The sequence below is a fragment of the Aulostomus chinensis genome, chromosome 13, assembly GCF_037954235.1.
Source record: "Aulostomus chinensis isolate RoL2024-O1b breed Wild chromosome 13, RoL_Achi_v1.0, whole genome shotgun sequence".
In the NCBI taxonomy this organism is placed as follows: Eukaryota; Metazoa; Chordata; class Actinopteri; order Syngnathiformes; family Aulostomidae; genus Aulostomus; species Aulostomus chinensis.
Genome location: NC_141332.1, coordinates 27067972 through 27081094, shown reverse-complemented (window position 1 = coordinate 27081094; position 13123 = coordinate 27067972). Strand labels below are relative to the sequence as shown.

Sequence of the window (13123 nt, the reverse complement as noted above, 5' to 3'; positions counted from 1 at the left end):
ATGATGATGGATGGATGATGACGGATGGATGATGACGGATGGATGGATGACGATGGATGGATGATGATGGATGGATGGATGATGATGGATGGATGGATGATGACGGATGGATGGATGATGATGGATGGATGATGGATGGATGTACGGATGATGATGGATGGATGATGACGGATGGATGGATGATGATGGATGGATGATGACGGATGGATGGATGATGACGGATGGATGATGACGGATGGATGGATGATGACGGATGGATGGATGGATTATGACGGATGGATGATGACGGATGGATGGATGATGACGGATGGATGGATTGATGATGACAGATTGATGGATGATGGATGGATGGATGATGGATGGATGTACGGATTATGACGGATGGATGGATGATGATGGATGGATGGATCATGGATGGATGGATGATGGATGGATGATGGATGGATGGATGATGGATGGATGATGGATGGATCATGGATGGATGGATGGATGGATGGATGATGGATGCCTGTGCTCTGATCATCGACGCCTCCTGGGTTTGTCTCCCATGAATGTAACCGCCATGCGGAGGAGATGCACGTGTCCACCCTGTCTCTCTCTCTGTGGTCAAAGAAGTGGCTCTGCTCACTGTAGAGGCCTTAATTAGTCAGCATGGCTCTTGCAGTCACCATTACATCAACATTGATTCTCTCTCTCTCTCTCTCTCTCTCTCACACACACACACACACACACACACACAAACACACACACACACACTCTCACTCTCTCTGTTAATGACCCCTGGCTGCAGGTCTGCTGTAGGACCAGTGCAGTGGTGGCACTAATTCTCTGTAGGTCTGCGTGTTTACGGCGAGTAGTTAAAACAAAGGAACATCCGCTCAAAGGCGGCGTTTCATTCTCTAGCCAATTATTCTGCGAGGAAGCGGCGAGCTCTTTGAGAGAATGTTCTCGCTCCTGAAACAGAGCTGTTAAGCTCCGAGCTTTGCCTCGCTTGCTGCTAATTCTTGAGAAACGTTCTCGTCTCTGGCCCTGCCCGAACTCCAATTTGTCTTCTTTGTGTTCTTTGCTGTACGACTGTTAAAATATGCTGATGAAAGGAGGCAGCGCTGCCACAGTAAACCACTGCTTTTATACCCAGAGGAAAGTTGTTAGCCTGCTTTTCTGCCTGACTTGACACTTTTGCCGGATCAAACGTCTCATCACAAAATGCAACCCACAAACAAAAGTGCTTACCCATAATCCAACGGTGCAGGTGTGTGATGCAGCAGTGGAGCTTGTCGTTAATCCTTCAGACAAGCCTCCCCCTAATTAACAAGCTTGACTTAAGCAACGCAACACAAAACGAACTGAGGATGCCCCACAAAACAGGAAGCTGCTGGTCTGCTGCTGGCGTGTGTGCGTCTGCTGGAGTTCAGGAAGCTGCGTCCGTCACACCTTAAAGGCGCAGAGCTCAGATTGATCATCTTCGATTGCGTGATTTAACCTCGCAACTCACGACACCGCGACCAAACGTATGTGGACACTGAACAGTTACACTCGTGTGTATAGTTCCAGGTGTGATTCCAAATCTATGGATATGAAGTGTATTTTACTTCTCAAGTACCTGCTCATCGGAGTCTTGATGTTTTTCCCTGCTGCATCACTTCTTAGTGACTCCAGAATGCAGGAGGAACCAGCTACGTATTTCTAGCTTGAAGCTAACGGAGGCTGACGGCAAGCAGCAGCTAGACTGTCGAAAAACCGTGTGTTCCTAACTCTCCAGGTCGTCTGGTATAGTCCAGGTCCCCTTTATCCAGTTGAACCACTAACACCTTGACCAGAGATTAAAACAAACCGGGTTCCGGTTCGGCGCCGGTCCACAGAGGTGTTGCCGTTAATCAGAACTGCTGGAATGAACCAAACCACCAAAATGTAAAACTCCACCACACAAATAAAGAAAGTTGAATCACCACATCTACCAACAGGTGACATCACGAAGTATTTGTACTGTACATGCTCCTAAATTACTGAGCAAACCCAGTCCAGAGACGCTGTGTCACAATCCAGCCCAGGTAAACTGGAGTGAGGGAGAGGAACTGGGAGCTAACGGGGGCCTGGCGGTGGACTCTAGCCTGGAGGACCCCCCTCAGGTTAATCAGTCCATGTCACCATTAATGCTGAGAGCACGTGGGCTGAAGTAAAACTAAAACAACTCTCCAGACATTTCCAGTGCTCCCACTGAGTTCTTGTTCATTTCTTCCAGTTCTGCTGTGCCACATTAGCGGGAGCCGGATCAGCACGCGCGCACGAGTCCCCCAGACTAAACATGTTGAAAACTGTCTTGCGGCTTCTGCCAAGAAACCAGCGAGATTCAAACTGAAGAAGAGGACATGAAGCGACAAACAAAGGTACTTAAGTTTCTAAATCTGACAGCAAGAGAGTGGGAGTGCTGATAACCGTAGAACAGCGAACACAGGACATCAAACGCCACACACCAACATTCACCTGATTGTTGGTGTGTGGCGCCGAGCCCACATTACGCTGCAGAGAAAAGAAGAGGGCAGAGCGAGGCAGCGACAAGCTGCTCTCGCCTGTTAACACTCAGCCAAACAGCCAGCGCTGCCTCTAATGGCCTCGCCAGAACTTTTCATTTTATAATTGGCAGGCAGCCGCGGCGAGATTGACAAATGAGTGTCAGCCATCAGCGATTCCCCGAGCCAGGAATGCCAGAGATGGAGAGTGAGAATCAAAATAATTAAAATAAATCAGGTGCCAAGTGATGGTGGCGCTCCCTCCAAACACGGCAGACGAGCGCTGCCAAGGAAAAAAACGTAGGGATGGCTCTGAGTCTCCGGGACCAATCGCCACTAAACCCTCATTAGTGAGAGAAACCTGCCAGTGAGTGAGTGTGAGTGTGTGTGTGAGTGTGTGAGAGAGAGAGAGAGAGAGAGTCTGAATATCTGATTGAAACAATACGCGGTTATCAGGAGGCATTTACACCTCAGCGGGAGCGCGTCCTCGCCCCCGACTCCCATCTGCCCTTGTTGGTTTGCGTGTCATTATACAGAAGAAGAAGTGAGATGTGATCGGGGTGATGAAGGCGAGGCCAGCGGCCGCCACGGCCCTCGTCACGCCGCAGATCTGCTGCCTTGGGATCATATTTGCATGTTAAAGTTCCCTTCACCTTCGTCAGATGATAAAAATGTCACTTCCTGTTGATGTGGTCAATTGCCCCCCCCCCCAACAGACAAAAGAGCTGAAACAAGATGATTTAAGAACAAATTTCCAGGTGAAACTAAAAATTTGTAAATGTGAGCGTTGAATGTCAGACTTTCCTGAGCATGTGGGCGCCGCCATGTTTCTTTAGGAGTCTGGGAGCCCGTGCTATTGTTACCGTGAGCCTCTTGAGAAAAAACACTGACGCCGCCGTGTCATTTCAATCCCTCATCTACGTCAAAATCAGCTAAATATTCAACACCGACTACTGGAAGTACATCATCGAGCCAGATTCTCGTTGCAGGCCAACAAACGTGTTGTATGTGTACGTTTGAGAATAGTGCGCCCTCAGTGATGCCGCTACAGCAACACGCTACAGCAACACGCTTCAGCACGCCAAACTCACTTTCAGCATCATGGTGTTCCAGCTGTCTGCTGGTCGTGGCGTTCTTGCTCAGAGTTGCAACAGTTCCAATCATCCTGGGTTCTGCTGATCACTGCAGCACAAACACACGAGGAAGAAAAAAAAAAACACCTGAATTTGTCCTGAAGTAAAAGTACAAGTATGACCAAGTACCTTGTTTGCATCCCCGTAAAATAATGAAATTCATAGGAATCTCAAAAACCAACATGGTTTCAACTGCATCTTGACCAGTTGCTGAGACACACACACACACACACACACACACACACACACACACACACACACACACACACACGCTCTAGTCTCTTTTGTATTCTTATCTCGTTCCTCACCCCCCCCCCCCCATTTGTTTCCCTCTCAGTTTCCGTCCGCCGCCGCCGTGCTATTATCCAATGGAGCTCTGCTGTGATGAGCGATGCGACGAGAGATGGCGGTGGAGTGAACAGGTGAAAGACATTCTGTCATCACTAAAATGCACCTGTGAGCTTCCAACACGCTCATTAGCACCTTTATGCTTCTCCTGTGACGGCTTCCCCCCCGTCTCCCTGTCGCTGGACCCCTCCCCCACCCGGCCAGGAGTGACACCTTGCTTTGTTCTGAAATGTTAAATTGCAATCAGGAGGCTGACATGTGCCGACACTAATTGCAGAGCGAAGGCCTGGACAAATAGGCGGACCTGGAGAGACAAGCCCCCCACCGCCCGCCTCACCACGCCACTGTACCGTCATTACTGAGCTACAGGTTGCCAGATCTGAGCCGGGCCTCCACTCCTCAGGCCTTAATCTCATCCAAGAGCATCTAACTGAAATGTATTTTTCGTTGGCAGGCTCGCACCCGGCGACCACGACAAACCTGACCTTTGTTTTCCAAGCCAATGAGTTGGGGCTCAGGAGGAGCAGCAGCCGTCACCTGTGAGACACCTGTCAATCAAGCAGACGTTCATACGCAGACTTAAAGTGATACTTAGTAACCGGAGTCTCGAGCTCACGGAGATGTTCTTCCCTCCTGCATCACTTCTTAGTGACGCCAGGATGGAGAAACAACCAGCTACGTATTTTTAGCTTGAAGCTAACGGAGGCTGACGGCAAGCAGCAGCTAGACTGTCGAAAAACCGTGTGTTCCTAACTCTCCAGGTCGTCTGGTATAGTCCAGGTCCCCTTAATCCAGTTGATCCACGAACACTTTGACCAGAGATTAAAACAAACCGGGTTCCAGTTCGGCGCCGGGCCACGGAGGTGTTGCCGTTTGTTAGAACTGCTGGAATGAACCAAACCACCAAAATGTAAAACTCCACCACACAAAAAAAGAAAGTTGAATCGCCACATCTACCAACAGGTGACATTAGCTTGAAGCTAACGAAGGCTAACGGCAAAAACCTGTCAAAAAACATAAAATGGTGCCAAGAGCCCTCCAGTCTGAGCCCCCCCCCCCCCCCCCCCCCGTTATACTCAATCATAACAAAAGTATCGGTCACGGGAATGTAAACATTTGCGTTCATGATGTTTCCAGCCGTTTTTGGGGACGTTCTCAGCGACACTTTGTCACCAAACTGCTGCGGTTGTGTGACATAAGCGTATGAATCTGAGGCGGCGCAGCACCAGGAACCTTTTGAAAGCGATTCCAGTGTTCAGTCCTTCAACTTTCCTCTCATTGCAGGGAGGGAGAGAATCAGAGGACGCACTGGAGTGTCTCAGCAGAAAGAGCATTCAGCAGGGAGAGCCGAGATTCGCCTGTTTTATTGTCTAAGATATGAGCCTGAATAAGGTCAGACAATAACCTTTGAAGTAGTGCACTATAAACCACACGAGGGCCGCGCGGCGTGGGGAGCGAGTGCGCGTGAGCATTGACATTTCCTTCATCCTCTAATTTGAAGGCAATCCACTTTAGCGATATTGGAGGTGGAAGCACTCTGTGTTCCAGTGTTTTATAAGAGTTTATCATCTGTTGACCTTCTCAGCCACAAAAGCCAGATGCCAACAAAAAGACAAGGAAAAGTGACTGCTTCCTCTGCGGTTGCGCCTCAGATGTCACCCAGAACCAGCGTCTTCGCTCCACTTCAAACAGAACCCTCATTACTCTGAGGACCTTCATCCTGGAGATGATTGGTCAGGTTTATTTACCGCCGTGCAGCAGTCGGGCCACCTGCAGGCTGGGAAATGAAACTCTGCTGGCTAAGCCAGTGCAGAGCTGAGTTCTGTCATAAGAAGAAGGAGATCCACTGAATCAGCAATCCGCTGGGGGGGCGTGATCCCTCGAGGGAAACAAGGCAGGACTCGGATGAATCCCTCGCCGGATCCTGGATTGAGAATCAACTGTCCTAACTAACAGAGCAATGAGACAGCAGCGAGCCTCAGATCAGCGCCGGAGGCTGGAGACACGCCTCCTCCTCACCGTGACTCACTTCAAGCAGCGGTGGCCTCCATCACAATGAGTCACGCTGATCTGATGGTTTTCAAAAAGCTTTTCACCACATTTAACTGAAACCCTGGACACCATCCGGTCTGAGCCACTGGAGGAGCCGGTTAGAACCAGTTGAGCTGGTCAGAACCAGTTGAGCTGGTGGAGCTGGTCAGGGCTGTCTGCCCCGTCCAGGTTTTCTGTCCTCGCCGTTATTAGAGGCCCCGTCTGCCGCCAGCACGGTGGCGTTTTGTGGTCTTTCGGGTCGCCATCACTGGTTCCCAAACATCTCACGTTCACACTTTTGTTTGTTTTGTTGTTGTTTTTTCAACCGCATTCTGTTTCCTCCAGAGGGGACGACAGATGTCGCCATGTTGGCTCTGGTTGTTCCTGATCAGCCACCAGCGACACCACCGCTCCCATCTCACACACACACACGCACACACACACACACACGCTGATGCAACACAACACAATATGTATACGAGTACTAACAAAAACACATAACATTTGAGATACACATAGTATGAGTACACACACACATACACACACAAACCATGGGGAGTAAATGGGCTGCAGTTACCATAGAAACAGTTGAGTCCCACAACATCCATTCCAGAGAGCCTTCTGAGAAAAAAGAAGTGTTTGTCTCATTTTTCAGTTGTGTGTGTGTGTGTGTGTGTGTGTGTGTGTGTGTGTGTGTGTGTGTGTGTGCGTGCGACTCTAAACACACACACACACTCGTAGGTTTGTGAGTGTGAACTGGAGTGTGTGGTGGATCCCCCTCTGTGATCACAAAGAGCAGCTCTCATCCCTGAGAATCCCATTTCACGGCCGGGCTTAGCGATGCTGGTGTGTGTGTGTGTGTGTGTGTGTATGTGTGTGTGTGTGTGTGTGTGTAGGGAGTGGGGTTACTGGATTACTGGGCTGCTGCTCAAACAGGTTGGGATTATTTCCAATAAAATGCGAGATTCCTTCAACATGCCATCGGTGCGTGAAGCCTCCTGTATCCAGACTTGAGATCCTCCCTGGTTTTGATCCAGTCCTCCCCAGTAAATGATGAACCAGGTTGTTTGTTTTCTAAAGTAATTAACCCACATCCCTCGATGGCTGCTGCTCCCAAAGTTAGGGGTTGGGATCCAAAATGGGTCATCGACTCGCTTTCATGACGTTCCCAGTTGACAAACGCTAATAGTGCTAACATGCGATTTCACTCTCCTCATTAAACAAAAACAGCACTTCTCTGCCGCGCTGGTCTCTCCTGCCCCCTCACTCCCCTCCCTCTCCTCTCCCTTTGTGAACCTGAAAACCAGATTGCCGTCTGGCTGAAACTGGCTGCCCTCTCTCCCTGTCTGGAGTCGAACCGACCAAGTCCTGCTCCCTGCCAGTCCAGCCCACGTCAGCAGGAGCGGCAGCTTTCATCTACGAGTGTTTCCTCCCTCAAACTCCAGCCAGGTGACGCTTGTATTTTCATGCTGAAACCTGCCGACTACGTTCTCATGGGGAACGTGTTTGGTTTTCAGAAAAGACCTCAAAACACTCCTGGAACTGAGAGGTTCCTTCGGCCAGTTCTTGTTGTCTGTGGTTCAACTGCAGACTACTTTTTCTCATTCGGGGTCCTGAGGTGGGACAAAATAACGTCCCCGGAACCCAAGTGAGACCTGGGAAACATTTTGAAGATGAAGAGCTACCAGAGGAGGAGTCGGTGTCTTCAGCCCAGACTCCGGTCCCCCTTTCCCCACAGGAAAGCTGATGTAACATGAACATAAACCGAAATTGAACACAAGAAAATGTGCTTCACGTTCGGAACTCTTCAGACTGAACATAAGTCCTGTTTATTCAGAGACTTCTTTGACAGCATTTCTGTGTTTGCTTCCAGGCTGGATCGCTTTCAAAAGCTTTTTTTTTTAATCAAACTGGAATGTAGATAAAAAAAAGGAAGGACAAACCTGTTGGGTTTCATCCGTTCCCCGCGTGAACGCACCTCGTAATTACAGATTCTTCATTTTGTCTGGGAGAATCGAGCGGTACGATGCCGTTCCTGGATCAACCGTCGAGTGGTCCGATGTGAGAGGTCAGGGGCCCGGGGTGACGGTGGAGGAATAAAGAGGCTGCCAATGAGAACGTCACAGTCAGAGGCTTGAGAGTCAAATCCCCCAGACAGAAGAGATGCAGACAACGTGAGGAGACGTTTCCCTCGAAACCCAAATGAGTTGCTGGAGAACCGAACCCAGCGGTGGGATCCGAGGAGCCCTTTGTCATCAGAACTGAAGCTTGGAATGGAAACATTTTGGGACAAGCGAGAGGGGCTGTGGGCAGCAGCAGCTAGCATGCTACGCTAGCTGAGCCCAGCTGGGATTTACGCCTCTGCCGTGGTTAAATGTGAGATGTTGTCGGAGATGTGGAGCAGCTGACGTAAGCGTACCTCGCCACCTGCCAGCAACCATGACTGGTCAGCGCTCGCCGTCCACAGCCACAACAGGATTGTCCTGATAAAACAGCCAGAGATTGAAGGGTTAAACATCATGTCGCTCACAAACCGGTTCACAACATCAGGAGTCGCATCATTCCTTGCTAAAAGAATGACTTTCTTTGACTCTCACCTCCGCATCGCTGCATACATTCACGCCATTTAGTCGATTTTCTCATCGTAACCGACATAATTTGAATGAAGGAAGGTGCTGGAGGCTGATAATGTGGTATATTAATCTGGTCGGAGTCGCAAGTAACAGTTATTACAGTTTGTTCACAATGGGAGACGCTGGGTACGAAACAACACGAGAAAAGCTCCTGAAAATAAACGTAATCCCATGATACCCCTCAGTCTTATTACTGAAAACATTTCTATTGTCGTCTGCTTGAATTAATTTCTTTCAGGTGCAGGTTGGGCGCGAGCCAGCGGCGGCTGTTTGGCACTGAATAATGAAAATAGTCTAATTGCCGTTTGTTGTTTTAAATGAGATTATTTATGAGTTAACAGCTGGCGTGTGAGCGTCGTTGCTTCAGCGTGTTCAGTTATTAGGGAATAATAACACATAGCTGGATTGTGTTCTTAATACGCTGATCCAGAAACACGGCGGAATATTCAAATGAGGTCCAGCAGGGAGCGCGGGCACGTGAGTGAGTGTGTGTGTGTGTGTGTGAGAGTGTGTGTGAGAGTGTGTGTGTGTGAGAGTGTGTGTGAGTGATCAGAAGGAGCAGATGGATGGTGATTGCAGAACTGTGATCCACAGTAGATTAAACAGACCCTTCGAGCGTCTTTTCACTTCTTGCTTGTTTTTTTTTCCATGTATATTTTTAAATTTGAGGTTTTTCAACCTGTATGATGCATAAAAAAATGTTGTTTCTTTAAAAACAAAAAACAAAAAAAAACAGCCCTCCGGCTCAAATTCCAACCGATCCAAACGTTACGTATCATTACAAAAGTTTCTTTTGGACCGCCGGCACGGCGCTCGACTGTTCCGGCACTCATACTTGAAGACCGTTTGCTTTGGCCTGCATGAGTGGATGAGGCGTTCCATGGTTCTTCACCTTCAGGTCCTGAGTTCAGAACCGACATCTGTGGGTCATGTATTTTATCGAGTCATGGCAGCATGTCATGAATTGTTCAGCGTGAAGTGACCAGTGATGAGGCTGCGCGTGCGTGCGTGCGTACCTGAGTCTGTCTCACCTTTGTTTTTAACGTTTTCCCTTCTTCAACATGAGCCCAACTTCAGAGCCTTGCGTACGATACGAGCTTGTTGTTTGAGAGTGTCAAGAGATCAGTGCAGCAGGCGAACCTTCTCTTGTTGCTGCAAATGTTTCCTGCACCAGTTAGCAGGCTGCTACGAACACGCTGGAGGTGGTGTGAGTGCGTGTGTGTGTGTGTGTGTGTGTGTGTGTGAGAGAGAGAGAGAGAGTGACTCTGTGTGAGTCCCAGTTCATGCTGAGGCACCACGCCAGGTTCCTCACCAGGGACTAAAAGGGAACTTTGATCCAGCGGAGATCAGTCCATTAGGGCGAATTTCCTCCGATCAGTTCCGAGTCATTTGTGAATTGACCAACCAGCCGGAGCGCCGTGGCGAGCCTGCTGGAGGCCTCACCTCCGTTTCCTCTCTTTCTGGGGCTTTGGTTCCCAGATTCATGATTGACGGCTGCTGTGCTTGATGTTGATTGAATCGGGTTTGATGAAATGCAGAAATTCATGGTCCCGTCAGGATGGACACAACCTGCTAACGATGACTCATCACCTCGCGCCATCTTGCGGTCAAACGACTCATTTGCAGATATTAATATGTTGTTAAGACTCGTCAGACGGCGGAACCCGACTCAGTTCCATTTTTCGGGACCACGATGTCTGCTTCCACTGAACTTATGGTGCTCCCTTGGTGTGGCTCGTTGTCATGGCAACACCGCTCGAAACCACTGTAGCATCATTTTCCTTTTATGCTGAGATAGAAAGAACAAAAAAAGAGAACCATCAAGTGATTACTGTTGATTTCAGATCTGATGAATCACCTCGTGGCCACATCGGCTTAGACTTCCTGTGACGGTTCCAAACTCCAATCTTTCCCATCATTCCTCCTGTCCAGATTCCACCTTGAGGACATCAGACCGGACTGCCGACTCAGTTCTGAGGCTCTAGTCCGTCCCGCAGGCCCAGTAGGACGGTCCAGGTCTTATAAGGACCCAATGTTTCAAGTTGTTGTCAGTCTGAGACCGGCCCTCTGCTCCTGGCAGCGGGTGTCCTTCCCCCTCCCCCTCACGCCACAGCTCTGATGGAGGCTTGGGGAGTGAGGCGGGTCTTCAGGTTGCCCTTTATTCCAGTTGTCTTGTGACTAAAGCAAATGGAGGCCGCGACACGTCTCAACGTCACATGAGACACCTGACGTCGGATGGCGTGTTTTGAGGCGCGTCCCAGAAGCATCTCGGGGCGCTGCTTCGTGAGGAAACCGCGGTGAGTCTGCTTTCGTCTGAAAAGGACACATCGTGACCACGTTTCTCTACGAACGCAACAAAAATACGCAATCCAAGAGACGACGGACCGGCAGAATAAGAGCAGAGTTCATGTTGGCAGAAACGCTGCAGGTTAGCAAGAGAAAGTCTGAGAAGCTCAGGTCCCCACGAGGGTAATGTTTTGTAAAGTTCTGAGTCCAGGTGGTCCGAGTTCATTATCGCACTAACAGACGCTAAACCAGCAGCGGTGCTGAAAGGCCAGACAAGGTTTTGGTCTGAACTGGATGGAGGGCTTTGTTTTTCAGAGACAATTCCAACCCCCCCCCCCCCCCCCCCCTCCTTTAGTCCTCTGGGCCAATTTCTGCAGGCAGCGGGGGACGAGGGGAATGAGCGTCCTCACAGTGAGGTGTGGCGCTGAATGGCGAGAGGATGATGAAGGCTGGAGAGAAAAGAGAGACAACACTTCACTGCTAGCGGCTTCAGAACCCTTCTGTCCATCTCTGCCAAACTGGAGAGCAGATTCACGGCGTCAGCAGATTCACGGCGTCAGCAGATTCACGGCGTCAGCAGACTCACGGTCCCTGCCTCCGTCGCCGTCTGTGCCCTGGTTTATTTTCAGCAGATCTGCTGCTTGTACGTTTGACCTCCGAACTTTTGGGGACCTCAAACACATCGTGAAGAAATGAAGTGAAATCGGTGTTAAAGTGAAGCTCCAGCATCTCGGAGGCCGCCTGATGAGGCTGATTAGGATCACATAAACCTGGCGCTATGACGATGAGTCACTGAGGCATGTGAGGAACGCAGCAGTTCTCAAGCGTGACTCCTAAAGCTGTGGACAACCCTCAAGATGAAACTTCTTCCCACAAAGACGTCATTTGGAAGCCAAGATGTACTCCTTGTTTTCTTCATTTGCTTAAATTGCAGCTTCCAGAAAACACGTTCCCTTCGATGAAGTCATTGACTCGTTCCCTTAATTTGTGGGCACAAGTTTTACTTTGTGAGCTCCAAATAACTACAAAAAAAGGGAACGAGTTGTGGGCCCTCATGGCCGGACCAACGGCTGTCAGCAGACTGTGAAATAATAATAATAACAACAATCATAACTATGGATCATTGGAAGCCGTTTGTGGGCGGACCGATTGTTGCCATCTGTACGGCCTCGTTGCTGGAACATGCCCACCTAGCTTGACAAGCTGGGGGCTACAACCATGCTACCAGTGCCCTCTTGTCTTCCCTTGGTGCTTTCAGGGTGGTGCCCCAGGTGGGGTTTATTCTAAATTACATCCCACTAAATTAATAACTACAACTAATAATCATCAAAGTATCTTTGAGAGCCAAACGCATTTGATCAGCACCTCGATGCACAACAGACTTCCAGCTTGTTCTCCACGGCCTCTGTAGGCTCCTCAGACTCTGGTTAGCAACCCAGGTTAAGACTCTCCACGACTCCAAGACCCACCTGGATCTGATGTAGAACTGAACCTCCACCATCCACCGGTCTGGTGTTTACTGGTGGATCTGATGTAGAACTGAACCTCCAACATCCACCGGTCTGGTGTTTACTGGTGGATCTGATGTAGAACTGAACCTCCACCATCCACCGGTCTGGTGTTTACTGGTGGATCTGATGTAGAACTGAACCTCCACCATCCACCGGTCTGGTGTTTACTGGTGGATCTGATGTAGAACTGAACCTCCAACATCCACCGGTCTGGTGTTTACTGGTGGATCTGATGTAGAACTGAACCTCCACCATCCACCGGTCTGGTGTTTACTGGTGGATCTGATGTAGAACTGAACCTCCACCATCCACTGGTCTGGTGTTTACTGGTGGATCTGATGTAGAACTGAACCTCCACCATCCACCAGTCTGGTGTTTACTGGTGGATCTGATGTAGAATTGAACCTCCACCATCCACTGGTCTGGTGTTTACTGGTGGATCTGATGTAGAACTGAACCTCCACCATCCACTGGTCTGGTGTTTACTGGTGGATCTGATGTAGAACTGAACCTCCACCATCCACCGGTCTGGTGTTTACTGGTGGATCTGATGTAGAACTGAACCTCCACCATCCACTGGTCTGGTGTTTACTGGTGGATCTGATGTAGAACTGAACCTCCACCATCCACTGGTCTGGTGTTTACTGGTGGATCTGATGTAGAACTGAACC

At 49.5% G+C, this 13123-nt stretch overlaps 1 long non-coding RNA gene across 1 annotated transcript; it reads right to left on the bottom strand.

Moving 5' to 3' along the window:
• Positions 1-3527: 3527 nt before the first annotated feature.
• Positions 3528-8500, bottom strand: LOC147251579 (uncharacterized). Its single transcript, XR_015118974.1, has 3 exons — positions 8442-8500; positions 7966-8127; positions 3528-3692 (listed from the first exon to the last, which is right to left on the bottom strand). It is a non-coding gene; the product is annotated as an uncharacterized LOC147251579 (long non-coding RNA).
• Between the last annotated feature and the right edge of the window lie 4623 nt (positions 8501-13123).